This window comes from Pelobates fuscus, chromosome 3 (genome assembly GCF_036172605.1).
Source record: "Pelobates fuscus isolate aPelFus1 chromosome 3, aPelFus1.pri, whole genome shotgun sequence".
In the NCBI taxonomy this organism is placed as follows: Eukaryota; Metazoa; Chordata; class Amphibia; order Anura; family Pelobatidae; genus Pelobates; species Pelobates fuscus.
In genome coordinates, this window is record NC_086319.1 from 11,746,479 (window position 1) to 11,760,411 (window position 13,933).

Sequence of the window (13,933 nt, forward strand, 5' to 3'; positions counted from 1 at the left end):
TGTTAATGTTGTTGATTGCTTCTGAGGCTTCTCTGTTGAGCTCTTCACCGTGAGTGTGTGTTTCTGCGCGGTCTTGAGCTTGTGGGGTGTGCGGTGTATGGTTCGCCGCATGAATGGAGTTTCTGCCACTGGTGCCTTTGAAGACTTTGTCTGGTGACCTCGGGGTAAGCGTTTACCCGATCGTGGGAGGGTGATTGTGCATCGTGGGTCGGTTTGGGTTGGCATACCATGCATTGGACAGGTGAGGCTGTCTGGGGCTTTAAGGCTTCCCCTTGCTCCCCTTCTCCGCAGGGTCCAACAGGGCCCAGTCTGGCCTGGTCTCGGCGCCGTGGAGGCGTTGCTTTCATGGGGGGAGGCAGATCGTTGTGGTGCTGTTTCTTGTCCAGCTCCGAGTACCAGCTTCTCCTGCAGCCTCTTCCAAAAGTCTGCAAACAGTTGGTCGATGCGGGCTGGCAGGTCATTGCTTAGCAGCTGTGGGTCAGCGTGGCGCCCTTGTTTCTTTCCTCTGCAGGCAGCCGCCATTTTGAGTAGGTGCTGTGACACTGTGCTTTCGGCTTGTGCTCCTGTGGGTCTGGAGCTGGACCGGGATAACCCCCTCCGCTCCGGGGGGGGGGGAGGGGGGAGGGCAGCTGTGTTGCAGCAGTTGCTCAACGGCTCCGAGAGCTGAGAGAGCGTCCGTCTCTCTTCAGCACCACGTGGTGTAGGCCGCAAGCCTCGGTCCGGGGAGTCCAGTGTCTTAAGCGCTCATGTGGGGTATCCCCCAGGGCACAGATGCTTACTGAGCCGGGTCCTGCCGGTTCGGGTCCAAATCGCCAGGTTGGCCCGTGTTTATATCCCAATCAGCTTGTTTAGGCCCAGGAGCTCTTACAGAGTACGTCCGTTTAGCTCCACAGCAAGGCTCCGCCCCCCCACAGACTGATTTCTAACCACATTTATTGTAATTTAAAGACACATTACTGGGAGTATTATTGCTGTGGAGCTCTGTTATACACTCAGACACATTACTGGGAGTATTATTGCAGTGGAGCTCTGTAATACACTCAGACACATTACTGGGAGTATTATTGCTGTGGAACTCTGTTATACACCCAGACACATTACTGGGAGTATTATTGCTGTGGGGCTCTGTTATACACTCAGACACATTACTGAGAGTATTCTTGCTGTGGAGCTCTGTTATACACTCAGGCACATTACTGGGAGTATTATTGCTGTGGAGCTCTGTTTTACACCCAGACACATTACTGGGAGTATTATTGCTGTGGAGCTGTTATACACTCAGACACATTACTGGGAGTATTATTGCTGTGGAGCTCTGTGATACACTCAGACACATTACTGGGAGTATTATTGCTGTGGAGCTCTGTTATACACTCAGACACATTACAGGGAGTATTATTGCTGTGGAGCTCTGTTATACACTCAGACACATTACTGGGAGTATTATTGCTGTGGAGCTCTGTTATACACTCAGACACATTACTGGGAGTATTATTGCTGGGGGGCTCTGTCTGTTATACACTCAGACACATTCCTGGGAGTATTATTGCTGGGGGCTCTGTCTGTTATACACTCAGACACATTACTGGGAGTATTATTGCTGTGGAGCTCTGCTATACACTCAGACACATTACTGGGATTATTATTGCTGTTGAACTCCTAGAAAAGAGGGAGATTAGGGTAAGGGGTGGGGCCTGACTGCCATGCTGCTCAGTCCCATCTAGATTGTAGCCCAGGGACCAGCAAAGCTAAGGGAATGGGCCTTGACAGAGCTAGGAGGCAGGCATATAGAGTGGTGGGTGTTTATTTGTTAGGTTCTGTGGGGGCGGGGCTTAAATTGAAATCAGATATTAATAATGGACTTTTTAAATTAGGGGCCATTTTAATTATCCAGACTTACCTGTTGTTTTGTGCTGCAGGTTTACATGGTGTTTTCTGCTTTGTTTTTCAGATGGATCCTGGCATGGAGGCTCTGATGGAATCCGGTGTGCAGTTTGTGAGAGAGGACTGTCCTGGCTTCAAGACTGGGCCTTCTTCTGCAAAGACCTACGAGGCGGACAAGGCCGCCACAGCGTTTAAGGCAACAGGAACAGATGGCTGAACACCCCATTAGGACTGGGCACAGTAGTGGACAGCCCCTGATGCCGCGGAGGAGTCCGGGTAGGCAGGAAGAAGGGATCAGGGACAGCAGCAGTGGGTCCTCACCAGGGCAAATTACGGAGGGGCTGACCGCTTATGGGTTAGCAGATCGGGCTTCTCCCAGGACCATGATGCCAGGTCCCCTAGCGTAATATCCCAGGGGAGACTGGCAGGCATTCTGAGCGCAGATCTAGGAGCAGCCGGCGTTCTCGGCACAGGTCAACAGGCAGACTGCGCTGCAGTGACAGGTGTTCCATAGGGGAGCAGTCAGGGAGAGTACAGCCATTCCCATCAGCTAATTTTCCGCTGGATAGGGGGAGTGATTCCAAGTCTTATAGCGGGAGCTCCCCTGACAGGAGACACACGAGAAAGTCAGTGGTTTATGACAACCAAAAGGGCCAGGACGACAGGCGAGACACAGGATTCTCGAGTACGGGTACTAGTTGAGAAGGTGGGCAGGTCAGGAGCCAGATAGATGGCCTACCCATATTTTCATCTCCTTGCAGATCATTGGTGCGTCCTTCCACTGATCAGGCGCGGGTCCTTGGGGGGCGGCGAAAGGACTGCAGCCCCACAATCTTTACCTCCTGGGGGTTCGGGTGGAGAGTCCTCTTCTGCTCATCGTTCTGGTGATATTTTACAGGGTCTCAAGACTTTTCTTGATAATTGGAGTGCTGGGCAGGATCAGCGAGGGAGTTTTGGCCAAGTTATGGGGGTTAAGGTGCTGGGGCACCACGGTTGTCGCAGTTGGTAGGGGATGAATCGGATGAATCGGGTGTCACAGCAACGGCGTCGACATCGGTGGGTATGGACACCAGTGATGAACAAGTCGAACTGGCGGGTAGCATCCCAGATGCAGCACGGCAAAATGTACACGTCTCTTTTGCCGTGCCACTCGGTTGTCACTTAAAACCTGAATTAAAAGAGAAAATCTAGAAAGGCGAGTTGCTGAAAATCTATGCACTTCTCCCATTGGAGGAATACATCAATGTAAAGGAAGAAGATAAGAAGGAAGCAAAGAAGGAGGAAGAAGAAAAAAAAAGGCGGAAGTATCGTAAGATACCAAAGACTTTTGGTAATTGGTTGTATTCGTTTAGCATTTTAGCCAGTGTGCTAGGTGAGAAATATCCTGAGCGGTGTTCTCAACTTTTTTGTTATTTGGATGGTATATGGGAGACATATAGGACATATAGGGGTTTAGCTTGGTGGCGCTACGATGAACAATTTTGGAAGCATCTCTCTGCTAACCCAGGTATGCGGTGGGACCAAATGGACCTGCCTTTAAGGATTAAGCTAATGATGGCACAAAAAGTAGCTTTACCCTTTTAGTTCGGGGCCGCCGCGGGCTCTGCCTCCACCTTGATGGCCATGCACAAAAATGGTTTCTGTTGGCTATTCAATGAGGGGAAATGTAAGTGGGGCACAACTTGTAAATTTAAGCATGAGTATTTCGGCTGCAGCGGGGCACACTGTCTCAAATGTTGCTTCAAACATGGGAAGCTAGCTGCAGTGGGTGGGGTCAGTTCCGCGGCACCATCTACTTCCACTGGGATTAACGCCGGTGAGGGTCGGCGCAATGCTGTCTTGGCTAAACCGCTATGTTAACCAGGCAGATGCGACACTACTGAGGGAGAGTTTTACACAAGGTTTCATCATTCCTTTGACGAGACGAATCTCGCCACATTGCATTGGATCGGTTAAAGTCGAAGTACGTTTGACAATTCGAACCTCCTGTTACAATGTGCTATTTGCACGAACGGACCCGTTCGTGCATTTGAAGGGGACTTAGCCGTTTTTCTGCAGGAAATTGACCGACCGCACAGCCCAAATCTATGGAACTGTTTTGGGCAGGAAAATGTGCTTGCGGTCGGTCATAAAGGACTTCCGTCTATCTTTTTATCCACTGGAGGGATTGGTATGATTTTTGAGAGTGTAATATTCAAATGTGTAATTTTTATGGAGATTGGATGTATGGTTTCAAAGTTACAGGGTATGTGTGAAAACTGTATTTTACTGTTTGTGATAATTATGTTAAACCATTGTGTAACATAATTATATCACAGGCAGAGGGGAGGATTTTGTGTGTAATTGCTGGGAGTGTTTTTGGTAATGTACGTGTATGATTGGTTGTTTTGTAACACCCTTTGGGTGGTCCTATGTAAGGGGAACTGTCATAAAAGAAGGTTCTTTTGGTGCCAATAAACAGACCACTGCTTGACCCTCAACACGGAGCTCTGTCTCGTCTTTGGGGGGATTTACTGTATGCTGTTCCAGTTTGACTGCTAAGAGTGTAAACCTATTCATATGGTTTTTCCTATTCGACTGTTTACAGCATTCGCATGGTTCCGGTTCAGCTGTTTACAGCATTCATATGCTTTTCCGGTTCAGTGTATTGGTGTCTACAGTAGCTGTGCCTGTGTCTCTGGAAGGGAAGATCTATTAAACGGCGGTTTAACCCCTTTTTTTATGCCTGGGGGTGCCGTTACAATTCCTTTTCGGGATAGGGTATTTGAGCGTCGTTTCCATAATTTAAGATCGGTTGCAGAATTTCCAGATATGGTAAGGGTTACATGAGGTAAAGAGGTCCAATTCGGAAGGATGGCAGGGCCCTTCGACGACCCCCCCTATGCCCGATCTTTGAGTTTATTCTTTAGTAATTGTGCCAAAAAAGAGCCAGGGAAGTACTGTCTTATACACAACCAAAAGGGTCATCAGTTAATGATGACATTGACCAGGCCTTATGCTCGGTGTCCTATACATCTTACAACAATGCTGTCGAGTGGGTTAGGAACGTGGGTCGTGGGACGTTGATGACTAAAGCTGACGTGGAATTGGCGTTTCGTCTGTGGCCAATTCATCCCGATTGTCATCATCTTCTTTGCTGTTACTTTGAGGGTAAGTACTTTGGGGATCTTTGTTTGCCATGGGATGCTCCATCTCATGTGCTTATTTTGAAAAATGTTATACTTTCCTGGACTGGGTAGTCAAGTTACAATCTGGTAACAAGTTCATGGTTCTCTGGATGATTTCTTGTGTGTCGGTCCTTCCAGTTTGGATGCCTGTCCCATAGGGTTATGGATGCCGGAATGGGTTGCCCATGCTGTTAGAGTCCCTTTGGTGGCTGACAAAACAGTGGGACCGACCATTTGTCTCAGATTTTTGGGTCTTGAAATTGATATGGTAGCAGGGGAGATAAGTTGGTGGTGCTTCGTGAGGTCATTCGGGAAGTTCAGGAGGCACGGAAAGTGATACTGAGAACATTGCAATCATTACTCGCCTGTTTTCGCATGCCGAACTATACTAGTGGGGAGGATTTTTAATAGGTTCCTTGCAAAGGTGATGGGAGGGATCAGTTCTCCTCATCATTTTATCAGAGTTACTATCCCAATGAAGAAGGAATTTGGAAGTTTGGGATATTTTCCTTTGGGATTTTAATGGGCGTGTCTTTTTTTCGGGATGCAGCGGTCCCCTTTCCGGAATTGAAACCTTTGACAGATGCTTCGAGGAAGGTGGGTTTTGGGGCATATTTCGTTGGACAATGGTGCATGGAACCTTGGCCGGAGGGTTGGAAAGTGAATCTCAGCATTCTCAACCTTGTATTTTTGGAACTTTTTCCCTTAGTAGTTGATTTGGCTGTTGAGGGATAAGAAAGTTATCTTCTTCACGGATAACATGTCAGTAGTGTCAGCAGTTAATCTGTTCTCTGCCTCTTCTATTACAGTAATTAGCTTGTGCGAGGTTTTGTGTTGCTTTGCATTTAATTTAACATTGTTTTTTGGGCGTGTCATGGGTTCTTGAATACCATTGCTGATGCGCTGTCTCATTTACAGCGGGAGATGTTTCTCGCGACGGCTCATGGTGCTTGGTAGGAGGGTCTGGTCTGTCTGGACAAAATGTGACGGCTCAAGACTTCCTGCTTGGACATCTGATCAGAGAGTCTTTGGCTCCAACTACTTGGGCGGCGTATGTTAAGGTGTGGAGGGCTTGGGAAGAGTTGTGTGTCTGTGTTGGAGGTACGGATGGATACGCTGTTGTGGTATTTGTGTAGATTGTTTTCTACTGGTGCTTCTCCTTCAGTGGTGGATAGGCATATGTCAACCTTAGCATTTTTATTTAAGCTTAATGGTTGGTGAGACAAAACTATATACTTTATTCCCCAAGTTACTCTAAATCTACCGAACACCGACCACTCCCCTGGCTCATTAAGTTCAAAGAAACCACAGACTTAAGTGCTCTCCCTGTGTGGCCGCTGCTCGTATAACCGAACAACATGTGCTGGAGAAAACAGCTGCCATCTTGTCGCACGAAAGCAGGCAGCGGGACTTGGTCGTCAAGTGTCTGGAACTCTAATTCGGACACTAGACCTCACAAACACCAACCAAACTTCACGAGCGCCTGCTCGCACGAACAAGTCAAACAAGCGCTATCTATGAGCCAGGGGAACGGTCTTTTTGTTCATTTTGGAACTCCCGAAATTGACCAACCGCTACCTCTATGGAACTAATTTGTGCAGTCGGTCAAAACTGTACCCCGGACAACTTGGGCGCTCAGATTAAGGCTATCCGGGGATATAAAATTTGTAGGGATTCCAATATGCCTTATGTGTATTTTTAATATTTTATGTTTTATGCTTAGTCATTGTAGTGCCATTTGTTTAAGGCAGAGTACACTAAATTATCTCCTAGACACAGAGACTCCGGGGCATGTTGTGGGAGTGTTCTACTATGGTTTTGCTTGAGACCTCCTACTGGGGGTCTGTGTATAAAAGTGGGCCATCTGGCCATAATAAAACATTCCTGTTGTACCCTTCATCAAGTCTCGACTGATGTTTGGGTATGTGACCGACGAACTGCTGGATTACTCTTATGCGGCTAGTTAGTGCGGTAGCCATTTAAAATTTAGGGCGCTGGAGTGCGTCCTGCAGGCTTCGTTGTAGACCGCTTCAGTACCTTTCAGTGGAGACCGGGATAACCCCTGGTACCAGGCTGGTTTAAAACTCTCACCTCAATTTTTTATTTGTATCCTGTATCTGTATACTGTGATTGTTTTATTTTTCTGTAGAAAGCTGCTTTAGGGTCCTTTATACACCTATCAGTCACAACAGTTAACCACTGACAGTGAAGTGAATAACTTTGATTATATTGTTAGCGTCAGAACTGGACAATGGAGCAATGGGAGAAGGTTTCCTGGTCTGATGAATCACATTTTATTTTAGATGAGGTGGATGGCCGGGTGTGTGTGTTGTTTACCTGGGGAAGAGATGGCAGCAGGATGCATTATGGGAAGAATGCAGGCTGGCAGAGGCAGTGTTATGCTCTGGGCAATGTACTGCCGGGAATCCTTGGGTTCATGTGGATGTTACTTTGACACGTATCACTTACTTAGAGATTGTTGTAGGCTACTTACACCCAGGGCCGGACTGGGGAAACAAACCATCCCTGGAAAAAAAAATCTATGCCAGCCCCATAAGTAATTGTGCCATGTATTGTCACATGTAATACGTAAGTCTATGTCTTGCCACCCCAGAAAATTGAGTAATATATAAACACATTATTATTATTAAAGGATAACTACAGGGTCAGGAACACAAACATGTATTCCTGATCCTATAGTGTTAAAACCACCATCTAGCCCCCTGGGCCCCTCATCCCTCCATAAATATAGCAAATTCTTACTGTATTCAAGCCTGAAGCTGTAACTCTGCATGCTGGTTGCCTCAGAAAAACATGCAGTCTACTGACATCATCAGAAGTGGTAGCCTGATCCAATCACAGTGCTTCCCCATAGGATTGGCTAAGACTGCCAAGGAGGCAGATCAGGGGCAGAGCCAGCACAATTCAAACACAGCCCTGGCCAATCAGCATCTCCTCATAGAGATTAATTCAATCAATGAATCTCTATAAGTTCAGTGTCTGCATGCAGAGGGAGGAGACACTGAATGTTTGGATGCATTTTAGGCAGCCATGACCCAGGAAGGATTTCTAACAACCATCTGAGGAGTGGCCAGTGAAGTTATCACTAGGCTGTAATGTAAACACTGCAATTTCTCTGAAAATACAGTGTTTACAGCAAAAAGCCTGAAGGTAATGATTCTACTCACCAGAACAAATTCAATAAGCTGTAGTTGTTCTAGTGACTATAGTGTCCCTTTAAGTAATATATAGACACATGCGATTTTATATCTATAAAATGTATTTATATATTACTCAATCATCTGGGGTGGCAAGACATAGCCTTACATATTATTAGTTATTATATATATATATATATATATTTATTTTTCTAATATAAAATATTGTTTTTTTCAGAGTAAAACATTTAATTATACGCTAAGCATACTCACATGCAGACACAAACAATCTCACTGACATACACATCCTCACTACAGACAAGCTTACACACACATGCTCCCTTCAGACAAGCTCACTGACACACACACACACGCTCACTACAGACAAGCTCACTGACACACACACGCTCACTACAGACATGCTCACTGACACACACACACACACACAAGCTCACACCCTAGCAGGCACACACAAACACAAGCTCGCTCACTAGCATGGACACACACACACACAAACTCACTCACTAGCAGGCACACACACAATCACTGTTATGGCTAAAGCTTACCTGGCACTGCTAGGTGAAGTTGCCATTTTGTGGCCTCTTCCTTCCAGCGAGGTCAGCAACGTGTGTGGGAATGGGACTTGCATGGGGGAGGTGAAGCTATGTTCAGGAGGCGGGGTTTGCGTGCAGAGGCGGGGCATGCGCCAAAATTGCAGTAAATGGTATCCCAGTGGGCCACTCTGGCCCTGCTTACACCCCTTCATTGCAATGGTGTTCCCTAATGGCAGTAGCCTATTTCAGCAGGATAATGCACCCTGCCACACTGCGAAAAATTGTTCAGGAATTATTTGAGAAAAATGACAAAGTTCAAGGTGTTGCCTTGGCATAAAATCCCCCAGATCTCAATCCAATTGAGCATCTGTGGGATGAGCTGGAACAACAAATCCAATCCATGGAGGCCCCACCTCGCAACTTGCAGGAATTAAAGCTACAGTGTCACCCCCATCTTTAAAAATTAGTATTTATTAAACATGGATCCTTTATAAAATGCTAATTTTGACTGTGTTGGAACGTCACTGAAATTCCAACCCAGTCAAGAGATTTACAGAGACAAAGTAGGGACTATTTCTCCTCCACCTATCTTTCCTAGACTCAGGTCAGAGCTACAGAGTCAATCCCTGCAGCTGTCATCAGTGACGGCTGCAGGGAATTGGCCGTGTCTATGGAGGATCCTGCGGGTGCGCATGTTCAAGAGTACAGCAATGACATCGGCGCTGAAGAGGACTCTGCTGGACCAAGATGGCAGCTCCCACGAGGGCAGGTTCAAGTAAGTAAACTCACCCTTCCTTTCCCCCCCCACCGGCCACTGGACCATCAGAAGGGTTGTATTTACTGCAAGGCTTACAAGGCATTTGCCTTGGGCGGCACTTTCTGGGGGGCGGCAAAAAAAGCCGTCCCCTGATCGCCCTGGCAAATGCCTTGCCAACCTCTTGTCCTGGGGAGCCCAGGATCTGGCTGGCTGGCTGGCCACCTCAGGGCCCCCTGAGGCTGGCAGCAGTGGCACTTTCTGGGCGGGCGGCGCAGGAGCACTGATTTCATGTCACTCCGGCCCCAGCATCACTACCTGGCGCAAAGGAGCTGAACAGGAGGATCAGTGCTCCCTCGCCAACTGCAGGGACCGGCTGGCCGCCCAGCAGCCCCACTTAACCCAAGAAAGCAAAGGTAGGGAGGCTGGGGGGATTGCATTTTAAAACAAATATGAGTGTGTTTGTGTGTGTGTTTCTGTTAGTGTGTGTGTCTGTTAGTGGGTGTGTCTCTATGTGTGTGTCTGTTAGTGTATGTGTGTCTGTTAGAGAGTGTGTATGCATGTCTGTTAGTGACTGTGTGTGTGTGTGTGTCTGTTAGTGAGTGTGTGTGTGTGTGTGTCTGTTAGTGTGTGGGTCTGTTAGTGTGTGTGTGTCTGTTAGTGACTGTGTGTGTCTGTTAGTGAGTGTGTGTGTGTGTGTCTGTTAGTGTGTGTGTGTGTGTTTGTCTGTTAGTGTGTGTGTTTGTCTGTTAGTGACTGTGTGTGTGTGTCTGTTAGTGGGTGTGTGTGTCTGTTAGGGAGTGTGTGTCTGTTAGTGTGTGTATGTGTGTTTGTCTGTTAGTGAGTGTGTGTGTGTTTGTCTGTTAGTGAGTGTGTTAGTATGTGTGTCTGTTAGTGAGTGTGTACGGGTGTCTGTCAGTGAGTGTGTCTGTCAGTGAGTGTGTGTCTCTGACACTTAGTGTATATGTGTCTGTCAGTGAGTGTGTGTCTCTGACACTGAGTGTATATGTGTCTGTCAGTGAGTGTGTCTGTCAGTGAATGTGTGTCTCTGACACTGAGTGTATATGTGTCTGTCAGTGAGTGTGTCTGTCAGTGAGTGTGTGTCTCTGACACTGAGTGTATATGTGTCTGTCAGTGAGTGTGTATATGTATTTAGAGGGCGGGGGGAGGGGTGCCTGAGTTTTGTCATGCCTAGGGCAGCACAAAACCAGGATACACCACTGACCATCAGTGGCGCTGTCACTGTTGGAGGACTTTGCGAACAATGTTTTAAAAGATCTGTTGCTAATGTCTTGGTGCCAGATAACACAGGACAGGTTCAGAGGTCTTATGGATCAGCGCTGCTTTGACAGCACTATGGGGACCAGCACGATATTAGGCAGGTGGTTTTAATGTTGTGGCTGATGTGTTGTATACATGTTACACTGCTGTCTAGCATGGATGAAATAGAAGTTTCTCTCATATAGTGTGTCTCATGTATATAAAAGATTCAGAAAATTACATCATAATCCAGCTCAGACAAGGCACAGCCAGGGCACGCATTGCAGAACGGTTGGAGAAATGAAAACATTGTCTTTTCTCTGTACGCTCTTTGTATGCTAACTGCCAGGTGTAAAGGGCGGAGCTTATAACATTGATTGACAGGGAGCTAAGATGGAGGCGGCTCTCTCTATACTGACTGCCAGGTGTAATGGGCGGAGCTTATAACAATGATTGAGAGGGAGCTAAGATGGAGGTGGCTCTCTCTATACTGACTGCCAGGTGTAAAGGGCGGAGCTTATAACAATGATTGACAGGGAGCTAAGATGGAGGTGGCTCTCTCTATACTGACTGCCAGGTGTAAAGGGCGGAGCTTATAACATTGATTGACAGGGAGATAAGATGGAGGTGGCTCTCTCTATACTGACTGCCAGGTGTAAAGGGCGGAGCTTATAACAATGATTGACAGGGAGCTAAGATGGAGGTGGCTCTCTCTATATTGACTGCCAGATGTAAAGGGCGGAGCTTATAACATAGATTGACAGGGAGCTAAGATGGAGGTGGCTCTCTCTATGCTAACTGCCAGGTGTAAAGGGCGGAGCTTATAACAATGATTGACAGGGAGCTAAGATGGAGGTGGCTCTCTCTATGCTAACTGCCAGGTGTAAAGGGCGGAGCTTATAACAATGATTGACAGGAAGACAAGATGGAGGTGGCTCTTTATACTGACTGCCAGGTGTAAAGGGCGGAGCTTATAACAATGATTGACAGGGAGCTAAGATGGAGGTGGCTCTCTATACTGACTGCCAGGTGTAAAGGGCGGAGCTTATAACATTGATTGACAGGGAGCTAAGATGGAGGTGGCTCTCTCTATACTGACTGCCAGGTGTAAAGGGCAGAGCTTATAACAATGATTGACAGGGAGCTAAGATGGAGGCGGCTCTCTCTATGCTAACTGCCAGGTGTAAAGGGCGGAGCTTATATCATTGATTGACAGGGAGCTAAGATGGAGGTGTCTCTCTCTATACTGACTGCCAGGTGTAAAAGGCGGAGCTTATAACAATGATTGACAGGGAGCTAAGATGGAGGTGGCTCTCTCTATACTGACTGCCAGGTGTAAAAGGCGGAGCTTATAACATTGATTGACAGGGAGCTAAGATGGAGGCGGCTCTCTCTATACTGACTGCCAGGTGTAAAGGGCGGAGCTTATAACAATGACTGACAGGGAGCTAAGATGGAGGTGGCTCTCTCTATACTGACTGCCAGGTGTAAAGGGCGGAGCTTATAACAATGATTGACGAGAGCTAAGATGGAGGTGGCTCTCTCTATACTGACTGCCAGGTGTAAAGGGCGGAGCTTATAACAATGACTGACAGGGAGCTAAAATGGAGGTGGCTCTCTCTATACTGACTGCCAGGTGTAAAGGGCGGAGCTTATAACAATGATTGACAGAGAGCTAAGATGGAGGTGGCTCTCTCTATATTGACTGCCAGGTGTAAAGGGTGGAGCTTATAACAATGATTGACAGAGAACTAAGATGGAGGTGGCTCTCTCTATACTGACTGCCAGGTGTAAAGGGCGGAGCTTATAACAATGATTGACAGGGAGCTAAGATGGAGGTAGCTCTCTCTATACGGACTGCCCGGTGTAAAGGGCGGAGCTTATAACAATGACTGACAGGGAGCTAAGATGGAGGTGGCACTATCTATACGGGCTGCCAGGGAGAGGGGGTATACAGGACCTGACTGGGCGGAGAGAGGGGATACAGGACCGGGCTGGGGGAGAGAGGGGGATACAGGACCTGGCTGGGGGGAGAGGGGGATACAGGACCTGGCTGGGGGGAGAGGGGGATACAGGACCTGGCTGGAGGGGAGAGGGGATACACAGGACCTGGCTGGGGGAGAGAGGGGGGATACAGGACCTGGCTGGGGGAGAGAGGGGGGATACAGGACCTGACTGGGGGGGGGGAGAGGGGGGATACAGGACCTGACTGGGGGGGAGAGAGGGGGGGATACAGGACGGTACAGGACCTGACTGGGGGGATACAGGACCTGACTGGGGGGGGAGAGGGGGGGATACAGGACCTGGCAGGGAGGGAGTGGGGGTATACAGAACCTGCCTGGGGGGAGAGAGGGGGTACAGGACCTGACTGGCGGGATACAGGACCTGACTGGGGGGAGAGAGGACCTGGCAGGGAGGGAGAGGGGGTATACAGAACCTGGCTGGGGGGAGAGAGGGGGGTACAGGACCTGACTGGGGGGATACAGGACCTGGCTGGGGGGAGAGAGGGGGGTACAGGACCTGACTGGGGGGATACAGGACCTGACTGGGGGGGGGGGGAAGAGGGGATACAGAACCGGGCTGGGGGGAGAGAGGGGGATACAGGACCTGGCTGGGGGGGGGGAGAGGGGGATACAGGACCTGGATAGGGGGGAGAGGGAGATACAGGACCTGGATAGGTGGGAGAGGGAGATACAGGACCTGACTGGGGGGATACAGGACCTGACTGGGGGAGAGGGGGATACAGGACCTGGCTGGGGGGAGAGAGGGGGGTACAGGACCTGACTGGGGAGAGAGAGGGGGGTACAGGACCTGACTGGGGGGGTACAGGACCTGACTGGGGGGGGGGGAGAGGGGATACAGAACCGGGCTGGGGGGAGAGAGGGGGATACAGGACCTGGCTGGGGGGAGAGAGGAGGGGATACAGGACCTGACTTGGGGGAGAGAGGGGGGATACAGGACCGGGCTGGGGGGGAGAGGGGGGATACAGGACCTGACTGGGGGAGAGAGGGGGGATACAGGACCTGACTGGGGGGCGAGAGGAGGGGATACAGGACCTGACTTGGGGGAAAGAGGGGGGAAACAGGACCGGGCTGGGGGGAGAGAGGGGAGATACAGGACCTGACTGGGGGGGGGGGGGAGAGGGGGATACAGGAC